Source organism: Giraffa tippelskirchi, chromosome 2 (assembly GCF_054371585.1).
Source record: "Giraffa tippelskirchi isolate mGirTip1 chromosome 2, T2T-mGirTip1v1.2.pri, whole genome shotgun sequence".
In the NCBI taxonomy this organism is placed as follows: domain Eukaryota; kingdom Metazoa; phylum Chordata; class Mammalia; order Artiodactyla; family Giraffidae; genus Giraffa; species Giraffa tippelskirchi.
In genome coordinates this window covers 191,918,158-191,937,650 of record NC_137276.1, presented here as the reverse complement: position 1 = coordinate 191,937,650, position 19,493 = coordinate 191,918,158, and the positions used below count along the sequence as shown (strand labels likewise).

At 34.7% G+C, this 19,493-nt stretch overlaps 1 protein-coding gene across 2 annotated transcripts in view; it reads right to left on the bottom strand.

Moving 5' to 3' along the window:
• Positions 1–19,493, bottom strand: part of LOC145539113 (uncharacterized) — a 748,246-nt gene that overhangs the window by 722,210 nt on the left and 6,543 nt on the right. Inside the window, exon 2 of one of the 2 annotated variants that reach the window (XR_014077579.1) lies at positions 7,240–9,082. The exons of the other annotated variant lie outside the window; for it this stretch is intronic. The gene's annotated coding sequence lies outside the window, so the exon portion shown is untranslated. Of the gene's footprint in view, positions 1–7,239; positions 9,083–19,493 lie in introns of those variants that run through there. 2 annotated transcript variants of the gene reach the window in all.

The window sequence follows — 19,493 nt, the reverse complement described above, 5'->3', positions numbered from 1 at the left end:
GATAGCAGCAACTTGAGAAGAAGTGGCCAGAACAAACTCTCTTAGTATAATTCTCTAGGGCTGGGGCTGGGGAATCAACTGCAAAGTATTTATTAAAGTACTCTAGTAAGGTATATTTAAGTGATATTTTAATACCACTTACATTGCTAATATACAAACGCTATATATTTATCAAATGCAATTTATAAGAACATTTTTCATAATCCCAAGCAGTTGAGAAGCTTGGCAACAAGTAACTCAATTTGAGAAAGATAGTTTTTCATAAGAAGTGCTTTTAATCATTAAAAACATGTATGAATTCATAAATTTAGACTGTCTTTCTAAATCAACTGAATATTTTGCAAGAGTGTATGGTTTTCCTAAATATAAAGTATTCTTCACACTTCTTTACTTTCTCTCAATAGAGTAATCGGAAATGTATTTTATTTTATCATATAAGAGCATATTATCTGTACAAACACCATGTAGTTATTTTGAATCGATCCCTGTGTTGAGCTTCTAACATGTTTTTATTCAGTGATTTTTATAAAAATTTAACAATAATAACCCATATTTACATTTTACACTCAATAGAATTTGCATAGAAAGAGTTGAATACTTTGCAGTCTTGTTAGCTCTCAGAATCTAGATTACAAATGCTAGTTTTATAGTGAGTTGCAAATCAACTTCAATTAAAAATAATATCAAATAAGTTTGGCAAATCTTATTACATTTTCTGTTTCTGTAGTAAAAATATCTTAAACATAAGATAAGTGGGTTTAACAGATATCACTCTTAAAATATTATAAAATATTGAACATTATAAGAAATATTTCTATAATCTGAAACAATGACCTATTCTGAGTTAAGCACAAGTATATTTACTTATTCATCTGTGCATCTGTTTACAAGCATAAATTCATTTAGCATGTATTTGTTAAGCAGATAAATTAGCAGGTATTTTACCATGCACTGAAAAACAAAGGTGAATTACAAACAGTAATTATTTTTTCTGAGTCTGGAAGACAAAGCACTCCAGACAAAATTCTGTGGCTGTTATTTTATACTAGATTACAGTCCTGGAGCAAGAAAAATGCATGTTTAAATTCTGATTCATCTGTTTCTTAATTGTGTAGTTCTGATTAAGGTCCTTCAACTTTCTAAAGTCTAGCTCCCTTTATTAGAGGAGTTTCCTTTGCTTTAAAATATTTAAAATAATATCACTTAAGAATTGTCAGGATTACATGAAATAATACATGTAAATTACAATAATACTAGCTTAGTAGTTATATTTTTAATAACATATAAAAGAAGAACCCAGAAGTATAGTGTGCAAATTTAGGGATTATTCTGATCATCTATACCACTAATACCATGGAATAAAAGTATGTATACTCACTGCTATTTTGTTGTCTTCAATTCCCACACCACACAAAAAAATAAAAAATCAATAAACATTCCAAACAAGTATTAAAGTAGCAGCCAATTGAAAAATTAACACTTTTTATGTAAAATATTAGACATTATATAAAGAAAGCCCTTTTCTCATCCAAGATAGCATGAAGTAGTGTAGCTAGTGCTGGTCATTAGTGCTTACAGCTTTGGAATCCTTTCACATCACACTTTTCATATACATTGCTCTTATAATGATGTTCAAACTTAGGTGGTCCCATAATTGAAAGAAAATTTACATATGAAATCACAAAATATCTTCCCCATCTTTTTATTTAAAAACAATAAGAACAATATTTAAACTAGTCCCATTTATGTGTCAGGTATTCTATTTCTTTTTTATAATTTACCCACATAAGATAAATACATTTGAATTTACTTATATTACTTTAGATGTGTTTACTTGTATAAGCCTTATATTGAAAACATATTATTATTGATGTCATGACACTACTATTCTGAAAGTTGAAAATATCTATTCTTTCATCCTATTTCCAATGAAACTTGTGTCTATTTTTTTAAAACTGTGTAAGATGGATAAAACAAAAGACCGTGACAAGGTATATGAAAGACAAAATAAAAACAGTTAACAGCAGCAACAATTCTCTTTATGATAAGGAATGCAACAGAATGTAAACATAGTTGGATACTTGTTCTGACGATATTTTACTCTTAGGAGATGCAATCTGGGAATACATGAGAGGTGAATCACCACTGTCATAGAAAATACACATCTTGCAAAGAGCTAGGATAGCCTAAGCACCACAAAGCATAGAATCAGATCTAGAAAATGTTAATTTTTATTAGGGTTCAAGTCACTGAAACCAAGAAATTTACTGGTATATGACAGAGAAAATATTGTACAAGTCAAGTTTCAAAGCCTGCTCACTTCAGATACTCTATTCAAAAATTCAAAGAAGCAGGAAAGAGACTGAAGGACACTGTGGCAGGAGTTCTCATTGGCTCTTTCTGTTTTAAGTTGGGGGTGGGTCACACTATCACAGATGTAACTGTGGCACAGAGGCACCATGAATTTTATCAAAGAAAAATGTATGTATGCATTCGAAGTCACTTCATGTCCGACTGTGCAACCCTATGGACTGTAGCCTGAGGCTCTGCTGTACATGGGATTCTCCAGGCAAGTATACTGGAGTGGGTTGCCATGCCCTCCTCCAGGTAATCTTCCCAACCCAGGGATCAACCCATGTCTCTTACGTCTCCTACATTGACAGGTGAGTTCTTTATCACTAGGGCCATTTGGGAAGCCCCAAAGAAAGAAGGGGAGATTGTAAAACACCAAGATACTATCCTAAATGACAGTTACTATAGAGCTGGTACTATCAGTTGATTAAGTTTACCATATTCAGATGAAGAGCAATATTAAGGAAAAAAAAAAGCACAGAAAAAAAAAATGTCCTTTTTATACCTCAGATCCCAAGTATGTCCAAAATATATGCACATGAGTTTCTACCAAAGTACCAAAGTAATGTCATAGTTAAACATTTCATACATATATTAGGACATTGTTGGACTGCTTTTAACAGAAGTGATCTACTAGACACTTCAATCAAATACAAGTTTTTTCTTCCTGAAATTAGATTACAGCAGTGAATTGACCAGATGTAGTACAGTGATAACTACAATATGCGACTTGGTGAAAAGAAACCTGAAGCTTTAGTGTAAGTATGTCCTAAATACCTCATAAGACATATTTATAATTTAAATGTTTTTTGTTTCTCTGCAATCCAACTTTAACTAGGTGGTCTGTATTTTATGTGATAACCCTATCTTAGCAGGATAGGACTGGGTTAGACTTAATAAGTTAGTTAGAAATTAAGGTAATGATTCATGCACAGCTAAGTGCATAGGATAAGAGTCAAAGGTCCTACACAAATATAGGGTTTAATTCTAATGAATATATTCACGGAACAATTCAGTACCTCTTATTGCTTTAAGTTCGTAAATATTTTAAAATTTCAGCCTGACTTCTGACAAAGCTTACTATGACCCAAGAAGTATGGGTAAGCCTCTCTGATAGGCTCCTGTTATTGTTCATATGCTTTTTAAGACTGAGTCCAAAGCCCAGGAACAATTGTGAAAGACTAGAGACTGCTTTGGTTGCCTAAAGAATCATTACCCTAATTCTAGATGCTCTTATATTGTCATCCTGGGAATCAGGTTTGGAGAAAGTAAAGTACCATCTAGTACTGATAAACGCAGTGTTAAGTTGTTCTCTTAGAGAAAAGGGCTCAAGGTCTCACAGAGGGAAATGTTTCAGAGTCAAAAAGCCCTTCATTCATTAGCTGAAATTTAGGAAAAGAATGAATAGAACCTAGATACATGATGCTGAAGGAGCTTTTCTTTAATTTTTTTCTGTTTCTTTTCTTTTGATGATTGTTTTGAAATCATATACAGAGAGAGAAGAAAAACAGAATTGTCTACTAGAAAAGGAGAACAGCTGCAGCAATATAGAGAATAGAGGGACTAGTAAAGGCAGGGGAATGGGACAATTTTCAGAGGGCAACAAAAGTTGCTATCTTTCGTATTCATCCCTCAATTATATTTTAACACTAGAGCTTGTGTTACAGTACAAATGTAAAAATATTACTAAGTGCATGCATTTGTTGCCCTAGTTTATGAAAGATCATCAGTGCTTTCAAATTGTGCATAAGTAAAAGTAAATTATTTAACCAAATTGTGCTGGGAATGAGAGGCCAAAAAAAGAATGTAATTATGTTTTATTTAATGTACTCTCCAAGGTAAACCATAGTAATTTTTTTAATACTTGTAATACCCAGTGGTATTTCTAATAGGTTTATTCCAGATATTCATCTATCAGTCTTTAACTCATTAATGCTAGTTATTAACATTTGATTTGGAAGCAAAAACCTTAATCTATAATATAATTTAAACCGTATATTGACCAATATTTATATGTTTTCTAAGCTATAGGTAATCCTCACTGTATGTACTAGTGCAGGACCAAAAAAATGAGTGTGCAAGGTGAACTGTGCAAAGTGCTCTTACTAAAAGTGGGAAAACTACAATACACAGCTAAATGAATTTTTTAAATGTTTGTGAAAACATCAAAAATTACTTTGCTGTTAGCTATAAATGCATAAAGAACTAAAATATGGTAAAACTAACACTTATTTTGTACAGTGCAATTTAAAATATTAGAAACATTAAGAATTGAGGTGTTTTATTTCTTTTTTAAAAAAATATATAGAGTAGTTTAAACACTGCTTGGCTTATTCTCATTATGTTACTTATAATATGGAGCAAGTATCTTTTCCATATCTTGGAAAATTGCCATACTCTTTTCTAAGTTTTGATCAGTTTCCAGCATTTTATCATTTCCAATTACAATGTCATGAATATCTCAACAGTTTCTTTAATGTGAAATTTTTTTGCCAGTCTCTTTCTCTGAGACAGTCATTCTTTTCATCACAACCACTTTTCTCGTTTACCTCAATAAGTTTGCCTCCACTAAGTTCCTCTTAAAGAGTCTCTCAAGCTATTTTAGAATTCCATTTACACAAGACTCTAATTCAATTTTCAGTATTACCACTTTTTGTTTCTCTGATGCATTTTCATCTCTGTTGTACAACTCCCTCTTGATTATCAGTTTGTGAAATGCTACTGCAGTTTATGGGGAAAACAAAGAGTCTACAGTTTTTCTTTCTGTGTTGAACTGAACAACAACCACACAGTCACCAATCAACGACAGATCTTGAAGGACGTGACATGACTGGTAACTGATTATGATGTGCACCTATTATTTACAAAGAAATCTATGCAATGAAAAGGTAGTAGCAAAGTTTTTACTTCATGTTATCACTCACAGTTAATATATGTAGCAACCGGAATTCGAACTTTCTTTAAGGGAAAGTTGCAGTTAGTTAACTAAAGCACAGTGAATGAAATTTGTTCATAATGAAACTCCAAAGTTAGGACTGTCTACATTTACTGAAACCAAAACTAGACTAGATATTAAATTTAGCTGGCAGTGAACGATTGCCTCTTTGACCTCATTGACCTCATGAATCAGATGACTCAGCAGGGTTAACAATAAAAGCATTACTTACAGAGAATTTTGGAGAAGGAAATGTCAACCCACTCCAGTATTCTTGCCCAGAGAATTCCATGGACAGAGGAGCCTGGGGCGGCAAAGAGTCAGACATGACTGAGGTACTAATATACACACACACACACACACACAGAATTTATTTTTCACGGTAAGCCTCAAAAGAACCACTAATACCCAAGGAAATACAGAATATAAATAAAAAGAGTATGCTTATCACGTAAGGGGCTTCCCTGGTAGCTCAAGCAGTAAAGAGTCTGCCTGATATACAGGAGACCTGGGTTCGACTCCTGGGTCGGGAAGATCCTCTGGAGAAGGAAATGGCAATACACTCCAGTATTCTTGCCTGGAGAATCCCATGGACAGAGGAGCCTGGCAGACTACAGTCTATGGGGTCACAAGAGTAGGACACAACTGAGCAACTAAGCACACTTATCACATAAACACAGCTTCAAGCCCAGTGCCCTAGTTGTTCAAACCATGTGGACATAAATAATCCTCTCTTACACAGAAATTCTGGAGTCACCACTACTACTTAACCTCTGTATCAGATGCTGCCATCAACAAGAGAGCCCAGTAGAGAAAAAATAAGACCAGTATTCACTTGGAACTTTGAGCTCATTAGTTTCTCAATAAATATTAGCCAAGCAGTGTTTCCGCCTCCTCTCCTCAAAATTGTTGATCTATGAGTTTGCCAGCTCATGTCCATTACTATTATCATTTAGCCATAATTACTGAACTTGTTGTTCAGTCACCCAATGGTACCCAATTCTTTGCAACCCCATGGACTGCAGCACACCAGACCTCTCTTCCCTCACCATCTCCCGAAGTTTGCCCAAGTTCACGTCCATTGTGTCGGTGTTGCCATCTAGCCATCTTATCCTCTGACACTCTCTTCTCTTTCTGCCTTCAATCTTTCCCAGCGTCAGAGACTTTTCCAATGAGTCAGCTGTTTGCATCAAATGACCAAAATATTGGAGTTTCAAATTTAGCACAACATCCAATCCCATCATATTGCATTTTTGGTCTTAGAGAGATCATATCCTTTCCTCCAACTCAGAGTCCTTTCTTACTTGTCTAACCACTTCAAGATTTGTCACAGTATTTGTTCTAAAATACTAAGGAATTCCCTAAATTGTCTATGAATATTATGTTCACATTATATGCAGTCACAGTTCTGTGTATTTCTTTTGTCTATTCATTATCTTTCCAAGAAGAAAAGAATATATCACTTAAGGAAATGAAATTATACATATATATTTATATAAATTTACAAACATATAAATATGTATTATATGGATATATAATATATAAACAACTTATTTCATGCTGTAGTCCATGAGGGCACAAAGAGTTGGACAGGATTTAGTAGCTGAACAATAACAATGTGTAATACTGTGTATATGAAGAGAATTCACAAAGGCTGAAAAAAGTTCTTAGCAAAAAAAAAAAAAAAAATTTTTAATAGGAGAGACATAGAAGACCTCTTTCCCTCAAAGAAAAGATTCTTTAAATGGTTTGTTTTCATATAGAAACAAGAAAAGTTTTGTCTTGAAGCATAAACTAAAACTTTGTGTTTTTGATCTACAGGAAAAAGAAAGCCCTAAAAACTTATTCTCAGTGGTCAGGAACTGATGCTAAATTGTTTTATCCGACATTACCAGAGTTCAAAGATTGTTGTAAATGTCAGCAATCAAATCTACAAATGATGTCTCTAAGGAGGGGATTAGGAAGCAAACACATTCTGAAGTTAGCTGTTAACCTCAAATTATTTTACCATATTCCAGCAAAACATCTACTAGATTAGAATCAAGGAAAATTGATACTCACTAATAAAGGTCAGCCATAAGAAGTAATTAGACTTCTGTGAATAACCAGACAACCTGATTCTCAGCCTGTTTCAATCTTCAACTAGAAGCCCTTAGGAAACTTTGCCTCACTATGGGTGAGGGGCATTCACAGAATGTTATAACATGAAAGTGTTAAGATTAGCAAAGACTAGCATTAGGATATTGATTTGGTAGAGAAACAACAAACACATAAGAATGAGCAAGTTCACCAGAGCATTACCTTCAAGCTAAGATCACAGCAAGGAGTTATATCTCAGTGTCACATGCAGAGGGGAACAAATACATTTCATAATCAAGTAACAACTGGAGTGAAGAATTTTCAGTTGGTATGCTGATCATATACTCATGACATAAGTAAGCAAAATACTGGACCAAAGGTTAGGTATTAAGCAAAGGACTGAGCTTTCACTGGAAGGCCCAGAACATGTATTTTTCCTTGGTAGTTTTTCCAAACACTTGGGAATCATACTTTTTACCTGTCTTTCTCTTCTCTCTTAGTAAAATCATGTTATAAAATATAGCATGTGCTATGTGTTGTGCTTAGTTGCTCAGTCATATTAGACTCTTTGTGACCCCGTGGACCCCGTAGCCCACCAGGCTCCTCTGTCCATGGGGATTCCGCAGGCAAGAGTACTGGAGTAGGTTGCAATGCCCTGCTCCAGTGATCTTCCCAACCCAGGGATCGAACCCGCATCTCCCGCACTGCAGGTGGATTCTTCGCCACCTAAGAAGTCTGAGCCACCAGAGAAGTCCATGAATACTGGAATGGGTAGCCTATCCCTTCTCTAGGGGATCTTCCCGACCCAGGAATTGAACTGGAGTCTCTCGCACTGCAGGCAGATTCTTCCCCAGCTGAGCTACAAGAGAAGCCCAAATATAGCATATATAATAATAAAAGCCTGCTATGATTACTAACTGCTTTGGAAACATTCTGACCTTGGGCACTGCAATATTTAGTTTCTAAGGACGTTTTCATGAGTTCAGAAGCTCTGAGGTCTATAAAATCACTGTTTCCTAACATTAGGAGCTGCAGAAATTAATAAGGGAATTAAGAGTTAATAAAGCCTAGACAGTTTAGTTAGCCATAGTGAAATTTTCACTTCATTCAAGTGATATGGCTCTTCAACCTTCCTTTGTTCATCTACTTAAAGACAAATACTGATAACCTACAACGTGCCATGAGCTTTATTTTCTATTTATTAGGAAAATAAATATAAATAACAAAGTGTTCTACCTTTAAGAACTCAGATTCCAGGGAATCTTCAGATGGAGGGAAATGGAAGCAGAAAATTTGAAGATCAATTTTGCTGTATATTAAGATATGGACTCAAGCACTTATTATCTTTCCATAAAGGTTTTTGAAGTAGAAGTTGGTAAATATTCCTAGAGCCAAGCAGGCAAAAACTTTCTGCAAAATATATCAATCAGCAAGTAAGACTATTAGATATGGGGCTAATAGAAGACTGTGTGCATGTGTGTATGTGTTTGTGTGCATGCACACTCAGTTGTTTTCAACTCTTTGTGAGCCCGTGGACTGTAGCACACCAGGCTCCTCTGTCTATGGAATTTTCCAGACAAGAATACTGGAGCAAGTTGCTTTTTCTTACTTCAGGGGAACTTCCCAACCCAGGAATCAAACCTGTGTCTCTTGCGTCTCCTATATTGCAGGCTTGCGTCTCCTGTATTGCAGGCATATTCTTTACCATTGTGCCACCTGGGAAGACCCAATAGAAGACAGTGGTCAGAAAATTGTAGATTGTACAAAACTGTTTATACTGATCTTCACAATGGCAATATATGGTGATAGTATTGTATAGTATCAATGGTGGCATCCATCCTTGTATTTATATTTCATTTTGTACTTATGTATTATGTATATATCTGTATAATTATATTTGTAAGTATATTTAGATGTATATTTTTGCTTGGTCAACTTGTGTTGTAGATGTAAATTTTCCAATGTCATTTAGAGAGCAGTAAGTTTTTATCCTTTGGTATATTGCTAATGCTACAACAATGCTTGGAATATAACACATGCACAATAAGTATTGTTGACACAATACTTGTTGACTACTGTGACATGTAACAGCAAGAGCAGGGCTGTATAATCAGATTTTTCTTACCCGCTACTTGTTATATATTGAAGGAAATGCATCTTTGAAAGATAAAATAAGAATTACTGACTGTGATTTGATGCCACTTATTCTGTTAGCCCATGGCAAATTATGTCTCAAAGTAGTCAGATGAGCTTCAAGCCTGAAAGGAAATATTTCATTTTTTGGAGAGGTTAAAATTTCACAATGTGCTAATGAGCTTGCTTGCTAATGAAGGTTGCCCATTACAAAAGTGCTTTCTGCAATGAAGGATGTGAATAAAACTGGATGCATTAAATAACACCGAAAACACATACAGATGTTATTCAAGTATCTATACATCTTCTGATTAATCAAAGATAATTTCAATGTGCACTTATTATGCCTTTACACCTCACTTTTACTTGTTAATTTTTAATGGAAGACAAAGTAGCCTTTGTTATTAGAACATTAGTTAGGTAACAGTGTTTAGCTGAAATTTTAAAACCTTAATTTAAATTTATTTTGCATAGTTATCTTCTATTATAGCGATTTTTTAAAAATAATAATACAGAAATTTTTAAAAATACTTTGCTGTTGTTTAGTTGCTAAGTTCTGTGCAACTCTTTTGCAACTCCATGGACTGTAGCCTGCCAGGCTCCTCAGCCTATGGGATTTCCCAGGCAAGAATAATGGAGTGGGTTGTTATGTCCTTCTCCAAGGGATCTTCCTGATCCAAGGATCAAACCCGAGTCTTCTTAAAAAAAAAAAAAATATATATATATATATATATATGTTTAAGAAAGTTAGTTGATCTAGTTAAAACTAAATAGTCTGTCAGGTGTTTTAAAGATAACGTGAAAAAGACTGAAATTTGGAAAACACCAATCAAACTACAAGTAGATAAATTTGGCTTATTACTTGACATCTAGCATAATGGAGACATGAAGACTAAAGCTTGGTCTGACCTTAGGATCAAGGTCTTCTTCATGATGGCATATGAAAAACACATAGAATTTGTCCTAAAATTAATTTCTGATTCCCCTTCCTCAATCACTGCCTCTTACACTGCTTGCCCAAGTAACAGACTTACATCTTCCCTCATAGCTCAGTCAGTAAAGAATCTGCTGCAAGGCAGGAGACCCAGGTTTAATTCCTGGGTCAGGAAGATCCCCTGGAGAAGGAAATGGCAACCTACTCCAGTGTTCTTGCCTGGAGAATCCCATGGACAGAGAAGCGTGGCAGGCTAGAGTCCACGGGGTCACAAGAGTTGGAAACGACTTAGCGACTAAACCACCATATCTTCACCTTTCTTAAAAGGCCCTTATCATGATTGCCTGTTCAGCGTGATCTGCAAATCTGTGGCTATTTTGTCAGCTAATTTTAACTTCCTTTTTTCAATTCTGATCATGGTACCAATCCATTCTAAATTGCTCCTGAACTCCAGCTTTACCATAATTTTTCTATATCTTTAGACTATCCTAGATTAATTTTCTTCTAAGGCTAATACAGTTCTTGTATTTCCAAACATTTGTATTTTTCTGTGAAACAATAATAAGTATGGAGGATTCAAAGAATAAAGAGCTTTATTTGAGGCCTTGAGAAGGGTTCCATCCCTGAGTTGGGAAGATCCCCTAGAGGAGGGCATGGCAACCCACTCCAGTATTCTTGCCTGGAGAATTCCATGAACAGAGGGGCCTGATGGGCTACAGTCCATGGGGTTGCAAAGAGTGAGACACGACCGAGCAACTAACACTTTCACTTTTAAGAATTTCACATATTTGAATAAAATCAAGTGTTGCAGAGAAGAGACTGAGTCAGAGGCTTATAAAGGCAAAGCTACAAGCTTGTTCAAGAAGTATGATTTACCCCGATGACAGGAAATATTTGTCCTTAGGGGATAGGCCATCGTGAGTTATTTTAGGGAAAGGGTCTCTTGACTCTAGGTCTATGAAGTTGTAACCTAATGGGACAATGCCAACCTTCATGTATGATAATATTCTTCTCAGAAATGGATCTACCCTGACAGTTGCTGCTGCTCCTGCTAAGTTGCTTCAGTCGTGACAGTAATGATGCATAAGTATCATTGGTAAAGTCACCTTTCAGAGTCATGTGCCTAGTTATTTCCCATACCTTTGTGTTCTTTTTCTGTAAAAAAGCTGGCAAAATTATATAAGCTTTAGACCTGTAAAATGTGGTTGATTCCACATTTATATAACACACATTTATAACTTATAACAATAATAATCATTCAGGCTTATTAGAAAAATAATGAAACATTTGTAAAGAAATAATGGATACAATTAGAGCTTGGACACTGAGAATTGAAACCACCTATTCACTCACATGACCCAGCTCATTTTCTACAATAATATGATTCTGTTATTCCATTACCTTCATCAGCATAACTTTTCTATTCCAAAAAACTCTTATCTAGGCAAATACACTAATTTTTTATTAGAGGAACTTAGTGAAAGGCCCACAAACTTCAATATAAAGCATCAACAGTTTTATCCTAAGACTCCTTGAACCTTAAGACCAAAAAGCCTTGGTTTGCTATTTCTACCAATCCCAGAGTGCTTTATCCTGATTCTTACCCAATCCTAATCAGTCCTATTTATTTCCCACATTGAAATGCCCACGTTAAATCAAACTGAAACTTCTCAGTAAAACTGAATCTTGAACACTCTACTATGAGACACAAAGTTCTCTTGGCCACTTACACAGATCTCCTTTACCAGATTAAGGTATTAATTCAAATTTGTCTTATGAACAGACTGTGTTGGTGATATTTAGGGAGTCAGTATACAACAGCTTATAAGCCTTTTTATGTGTTCATATGTCTGCAAAGAATCATTTCAGTCATAAACATCTCTAAATTATGACCACACAAATGGTTTAGATGATATAATTTGGTAATACGTGAACAGATGAGTCCAACCCCATGACATTCATGATTACCTTCATTAATTTTATCACTATCCTTTGAAGACAGAAATAAGAAGTTTAATGTTTAAACAATGAATCTGAATTTCCCATCATTTTTCAATTCCTTCTGGAAATATGTGGGCTTCTGAAAAGGAACATCTCATTTTTTTTTTTTTTTTGGAAAACAAAGGGAGCAGAGTGAATTTTTTAAATTTATTGAATGTTATTAAATGTAGGATTTCTTTTTTCATCAGATTTCAAGTAAGAGTCTTAAGTCACTGAGTCTTAATTCCAGACATATGGGACACAGAAGGTCAAGTAAAAAGGCTTTTGTCTCCATTTTCAGTTTATTCAATCTAGTTCCTAAATATGTGTGAATCCCTCTCCTTATTTTCTCTATCAACTGCAACACTAGGGCAAAAACCAGAAGGGGGAATGCCTCTAGTCTGCAAAATGGGAGAGGAAACAGCATGACAATACTACAAAAATAACTGACTATTTGAAAATATTCATTCTTCTTCATTGCCACTGAGACAAAACAGAAACCTTTTACCTCTTTTCTTTTCTGTACCCACAATATCCTGCTTCTTTCTTTTTCCACTCCTACTGGTCCTGTTTTTGCTCTAGTGTTCATTTAAACCAAATTTATTTTTGTTACGGTGTGTATGATAATGATGTAGAGGGGTGAGAAAGAGAATTAATGAAAATCAAAGACCCACAGTCTATAAATAAGAACCTATGTTACCCTGGGATGCCTGTGATGATAATAAGCTTGGTAATAGCTCATGTTTGTGGTGTTTGCTTTTAAGATTGGACATAATATATTGACAAAGAGGTAGGAAGAAAATAAAGGTAAAGGTAAGGATTAATTTGTTGAAAATAAATGAAAGATGGAAAGACCTCAGGTCAGGTCAAGAAATAAGTCCTGAATCTTTTACTAGCAGCTCCTTATACATTAACCATTTCCTTCTGATTTTTATTGAGCAGAGAAACATAATTTTTTGTTGTTGTTGTTGTTTAAAGAAACATTTGGTATGAAAAATTCCAAAATAAACAGACTAAAAAAATAGCCTTACATAACAAAAAAGTAAATAAAAATTATAAGGAAAATAAATTTCAAAGTTTTTCCAAATAAATGAGTATAAATGAGTTTTTCCCTTATACAATAAGTAACTACACATTAATATAAGTATGCTAATATCACATAGTAAAAATAGTCAAACACCAGCTGTATATGACATAAACAGAAAAATTATTCTGCAAATAGGTTATATTTTTCTACGCTTTGAGTTATTTTTACATTTGTTACTATATCTTATTAGTCTGTTTTCAATTGTAAATTCTAAGAGGTCAAAATCTTTTATTTTGATTTCTTTGAATTCTCCAAGTCAGTTCAATTTTGAACTTTGAAAACTAGAATTTTGAAAACCTGTGACAATCATATGAACTAAAATATTCATTTTCAGTTTGAGATAATTCTTCCCATAATTTGCTCTTGTATAAGGCTCTGTCTTCTATATGTGCTTTACTCTGAGTAGGCATTTGTAATTCTCAACTTACGTCTCCATGGTGCGACTAAAATTAAAAGCCCTTTATTGGCATAATTACTATCCCAACATAAGAGGAAATAGTTTTTTTTTAAGAGCAAGTTGGCTTCTTGTTGGAATAATCTATAATGCTTAAAACTCTCTTCCTCCCCACCCCCGCATGTACACAGCAAACACCATGGTATGGCCCTGTCACACTGCTCTTTATCTTATTTAGAAAAAAAAAAGTTCCCAGATAGCAAAAATAACGAAATAACTCTTGCCAGATGTCTCAGCAGAGACAAAAATGATTAACTAATTGTTTCCTAAATACATCTTTTCTCATGGTCCTTACTTATCTCCTAGAAATATGTGCAGTGTCAATTTTTTCCCTCTTCTCCAAAGTCAGGCAACAGATGATTTCACACTGCTCCCCTCCTTGCTTCCTAACATTTAAAGGAGGAAACATAACTCACTTTGAAAGTCACTTGGTGGAAGGCTTTTTGTTTTCAAAAAATAGCAGCAGATCCTCCAGCGCCTGAGACGTGGATTTAGGTTTCAACTTAACAATTAGAAAATCATTGATTTATTGATTTCACTATAGAGGCCAAATTTCACATCACAGAAAGCTGTGCAGCAATGTTAAAAGAAAGAACACTATACTTGCAGTCTGCAAAAGTCAACAAACTGAGACTGCATATTAATTGATATGCATAGTTATCCCTGCTGAAAAAAGGTCCTTTCATTAAAAAATAATTCTCTTATTTGACAGATTGGGATTGTTACTTTGCTTTTAGGAAATCCACAAATGAGGAAAAATTAGTCAAATAAGAATACCTCTCCAGGGATCACATATGTTTTAATTTACATAAATCAATATCATTTCTATCAAAGTCTCATTTGGAAAAGATCAACTGTAGGAGAACCCTTTTGCTAAATGTCAAAGGAGTCACTTAGGATGAAAATTTTTCACTGGATTTTCCATCAAATCTCAATGCTATACAAAGAGGAAAGAAATCTTGACAGGCTGATTTGTCCAGCCACAACCCACAGGAGATTAGTTCACATCTTGGAAAAGGCCAGGTTATAAGTACACTGGTACAATAATAGAACACCCTGGAGGAACTTCAACACTACCTGTCTTGGAGCAGATGGATGTTTCCAGGGGCCATAGATATTTGAGCAGTGGACTAGATATTAGCTTTCACTAGTTCCCTCAGCCAGATGCCTTTGTGCTATTAACAAACATCACAATCATCTGTGATAGCCTTGGGCCCAATCAGCAGCTGTGTGCCTCACCTGGGCTGATAGTTATTTCTCAAGTGTTTGATCTGGGCCCATTGTGTCACAGGGTTGTGTTCTGTATTGAACACATTGTCCATAATCCTATACAGGCAGGCTTTAAATACCATGGCAATTTTTACTTGTCTCATTCTCCTTATAAAGAATTCCATTAATATAAATTAGATATAAATCAGCACAATAATAATTATCTTTTATAAGTATTTTTTGAATATTTTCTTATGATTTAGTATTGACTCATAAGATTAATACATTAGTACTATTAACTATAAAGGCAAAAATCAATAAGGTTTTCAACAATAGACATATAATAAAATGATGTCAACCAAGTATGTGTACTTATAACGAAATTACATTGGTCTAAATTTTCATATTTTTCAATTTTCTAAATTTTCAATTTTCTAAATTGTCATATTTTCTTGTCTCAGTATCCAGGTAAGTGATTCATTCATTCACCGTGTCCGACCGCATAAAGATAGTAACCTGCTGTGTACCACCAACACGATGGTGTTTAGTAGCAAGAAAACAATTCTAGACATACACAATGTAGTGTCATTCAGAACACAATGTCAAGTATCTTGAACTATATGGGTGACAAAATCCTCTTTTCTGATACACTGGAAATGAAAAGGATCTTTGTAATTTGCTTTCAGTTTCAACATATGTTTTGGAAAGAGCTGACAGATCTATGAGTGTATTTAGCCACATACTCCTTTTTCCCATTAGGCAGCAGCCCAAGGCCACTTAATATTTAATGCCACTAATATTTAAGGCCACTTAAATATCTCCCAGGAATTTACATATTGAAGAAAAATGCATAAGAAAAACTGAAAGTCAGATAATGACTTAATATGGTGGCCGGGACAGAAGTATGACTGGAATGAAGTAGAGAGTTCAGCAATACTGACTGCCTAACCAGGCATCTGAAAAGCACTATACTTTTCCTGTTTGTGCAAACTAGATTCTCAGAACCTGGTAGTATTCTGAACCTAATTTTCTCACTGGTCTATTGATTCCTTGAGGTATTGATACTTAGTATCCCATCAACACACTTCATTTTTTGTTTAATTCAGACAGAATTGGTTTCTGCTGTTCTCAACCAAGAACGGAGTGATATAGGTACATAGAAGGTATTATGAGTATATCACTGAGAAACTTTTATTCCCTGGTATATTCTTATTCACAGTGCTACTCTAATAACTATATATCTTTATAAAAATGTCTTGAATAGCCATAATAAAATTTCAGCTTAGGAAAATTTGTTAATGGTCAATATCTACTGAAATCCTAAGAGATTTTTCCGAGGTTCTGCCTCTTCAATCTTAGAAGCCTAACTATATATCTATTTTGAATCCATTGATAGACAGCTACTCTAAAGTATGACATATTTAAAATTATAATATGTTCCAGCATATTATTATGTATATTTTTACTCAAAAAATGACTTTTTATTTTCATGAAGGTGATATAATTTACACAAGTATGACTTGGACAAATAAGCCATTTTCCAACCAACCACCTAACACCACTATTTACCAATAGTTCACAACACATGGCTTAAGTACAGTATTAATGCAAGTGTTTTATAGGCTCAGTATAAACTCAGATCAATATAATTATTTTGAAGAGTGTTCTATCAGAATTGATCTACACTGTGTTAAAAACTTAAGTCAAATTTTCATCTATGTGAGTAATGTTAATTTTGAACATTATACAGAAGAAGGTAGAACGTGAAATCAAAACTTCTAGAACACCTGTATTGCTTTGCATTCTAACTAGATTAAAATATCTATAGGTCATTAAGTAAAAAGGAAGGAGAGGGAAGATTTGTTTCAAAAATATTTCTTTTTTTCTGTTTTGTTTTTTTTTTAATTTTAATTGGAGGCTAATTGCTTTACAATATTGTGGTGGTTTTTGCCACACATTCACATGAATCAGCCATGGATGTACATGTGTTCCCCATCCTGAACCCTTCTCCCATCTCCCTCCCCACCCCACCCCTCAAGGTCATCCCAGTGCACCAACCCTGAGCACCCTGTCTCATGCATCAAACCTGGAGTAGCGATCTATTTCACACATGATAATATACATATTTCAATGCTATTTTCTCAAATCATCCCATCCTTGCTTCTCCCACAGAGTCCAAAATTCTGTTTTTTACATCTGTGTCTCTTTTGCTGTCTCGCATATAGGGTCATCGTTAACATCTTTCTAAATTGCATATATATGTGTAAATATACTGTATTGATGTTTTTCTTTCTGACTGACTTTGCTCTGTATAATAGGCTCCAGTTTATCTACCTCATTAGAACTGCAAAAATATTTCTTAATTAGAACTGCCTTATCCTAGTACAGATGTTTGCCTGTAAAATGTGACAATTACTTTTTGATGATTTTTTACTGACTAAGATAACAAAGATATTTAAGAACAAAGATATTTAAGTATAACCATAAAAAAGTATTTGTGATATAGCTAGTGTATATTAAACAGTGTGAAAATAGACTTAACTCATAGTAGGGAGAGATGGTTAATGAATTTTTAAAAAGCTAAAAATTTTGAGTTAAATATCATCAAACCTTAAGTAACAACTACTAGAATTCTATAAAATATTTTACTACCATCCTCTCCTTTAAAAAATATTTCAATATTATTTAATAAGACAAATGCAACGCTGCTCTAAAAATAGCAAAAATCCTGATAATATATACTTGACAAATAAAATATACTGAATCCTTTTGTATAGCAAACACTGTGCTAAATACTTCATGAAAACTAATTTTTAATCAAAATAATCACAGGGGAATTGGAGCAATTTCCTTCCCTTTTTGACAAATAAGTGGCAACTGAGACTCAGAAATAGCAAGTTAGTTGCCCAGGGGGATTACACAGCTGGTAAGGCAGCAAGTACTCAGTTACATTTACATGCCCGCTTCTTCCACTTACAAAAGTTATATGTTACAGGTGATTCCACTGTTACTATGTTGCCTAGATACTACAAGTAAGCCATTCTTATTAGCATTATTATTAATAATTACCATCCTTCCTCATCCATAGATTGACCTGGACTAACTAGCCTTCCTCATAGATGTGGATTGAATAATGTTCTAGCTTACTTAAGAGATGTAGTCCTGTATCTCGACCATTTGTTGAAAACTCTGTGTTGTCTTTACTTCCTCGAACAGGGCAGAGTATTAGCTTCAAATTCTAACTATCCTGGACCATAGAAAAGGCAAGAGAATTCCAGAAAAACATCTACTTCTGCTTCATTGACTATGCTAAAGCCTTTGATTGTGTGGATGATAACAAACTGTGGGAAATTCTTAAAGAGATAGGAATAACAGACCACCTGACCTGCCTCCTGAGAAACCTGTATGCAGGTCAAGAAGCAACAGTTAGAACTGGACATGTAGCAATGGACTGGTTCCAAATTGGGAAAGGAGTATGTCAAGGCTGTATTCTGTCACCCTGCTTATTTAACTTATGTGCAGAGTACTTCATGAGAAATGCTGGGCTGGATGAAGCACAAGCTGGAATCAAGATTGCCCTGGGAGAAATATCAATAACCTCAGATATGCAGATGGCACCACCCTTATGGCAGAAAGTGAAGAAGAACTAAAGAGCCTCTTGATGAAGGTAGAAGAGGAGAGTGAAAAAAACTGGCTTAAAACTCAACATTCGAAAACTAAAATCATGGCATCTGGTCCCATCACTTCATGGCAAACAGTTGGGGAAACAATGGAAACAGTGAAAAACTTTATTTTTGGGCTCCAAAATCACTGCAGATGGTGACTGCAGCCATGAAATTTAAAGACACTTACTTGCTCCTTGGAAGAAAAGCTATGACCAACCTAGACAGCATATTAAAAAGCAGAGATATTACTTTGCTGACAAAGGTCCATATAGTCAAAGCTATGGTTTTTCAAGTAGTCATGTATGGATGTGAGAGCTGGAGTATAAAGAAGGCTGAGTGTGAAAAAACTGATGTTTTGAATTGTGGTGATGGAGAAGACTCTTGAGAGTCACTTGGACTGCAAGAGGATCAAACCAATCAATCCTAAGAGACCTCAATCCTGAATATTCACTGAAAGGACTGATGCTGAAGCTGAAGCTCCAATACTTTGGCCACTTTATGTGAAGAGTCAACTCATTAGAAAAGACTCTGATGCTGGGAATGATTAGAGGAAAAGGGGATGACAGAGGATGAAATTGTTGGATGGCATCATGACTCAGTGGACGTGAGTTTGAGGAAGCCCTGGGAGATGATGAAGTGAAGGACAGGGAAGCCTAGTGTGCTGC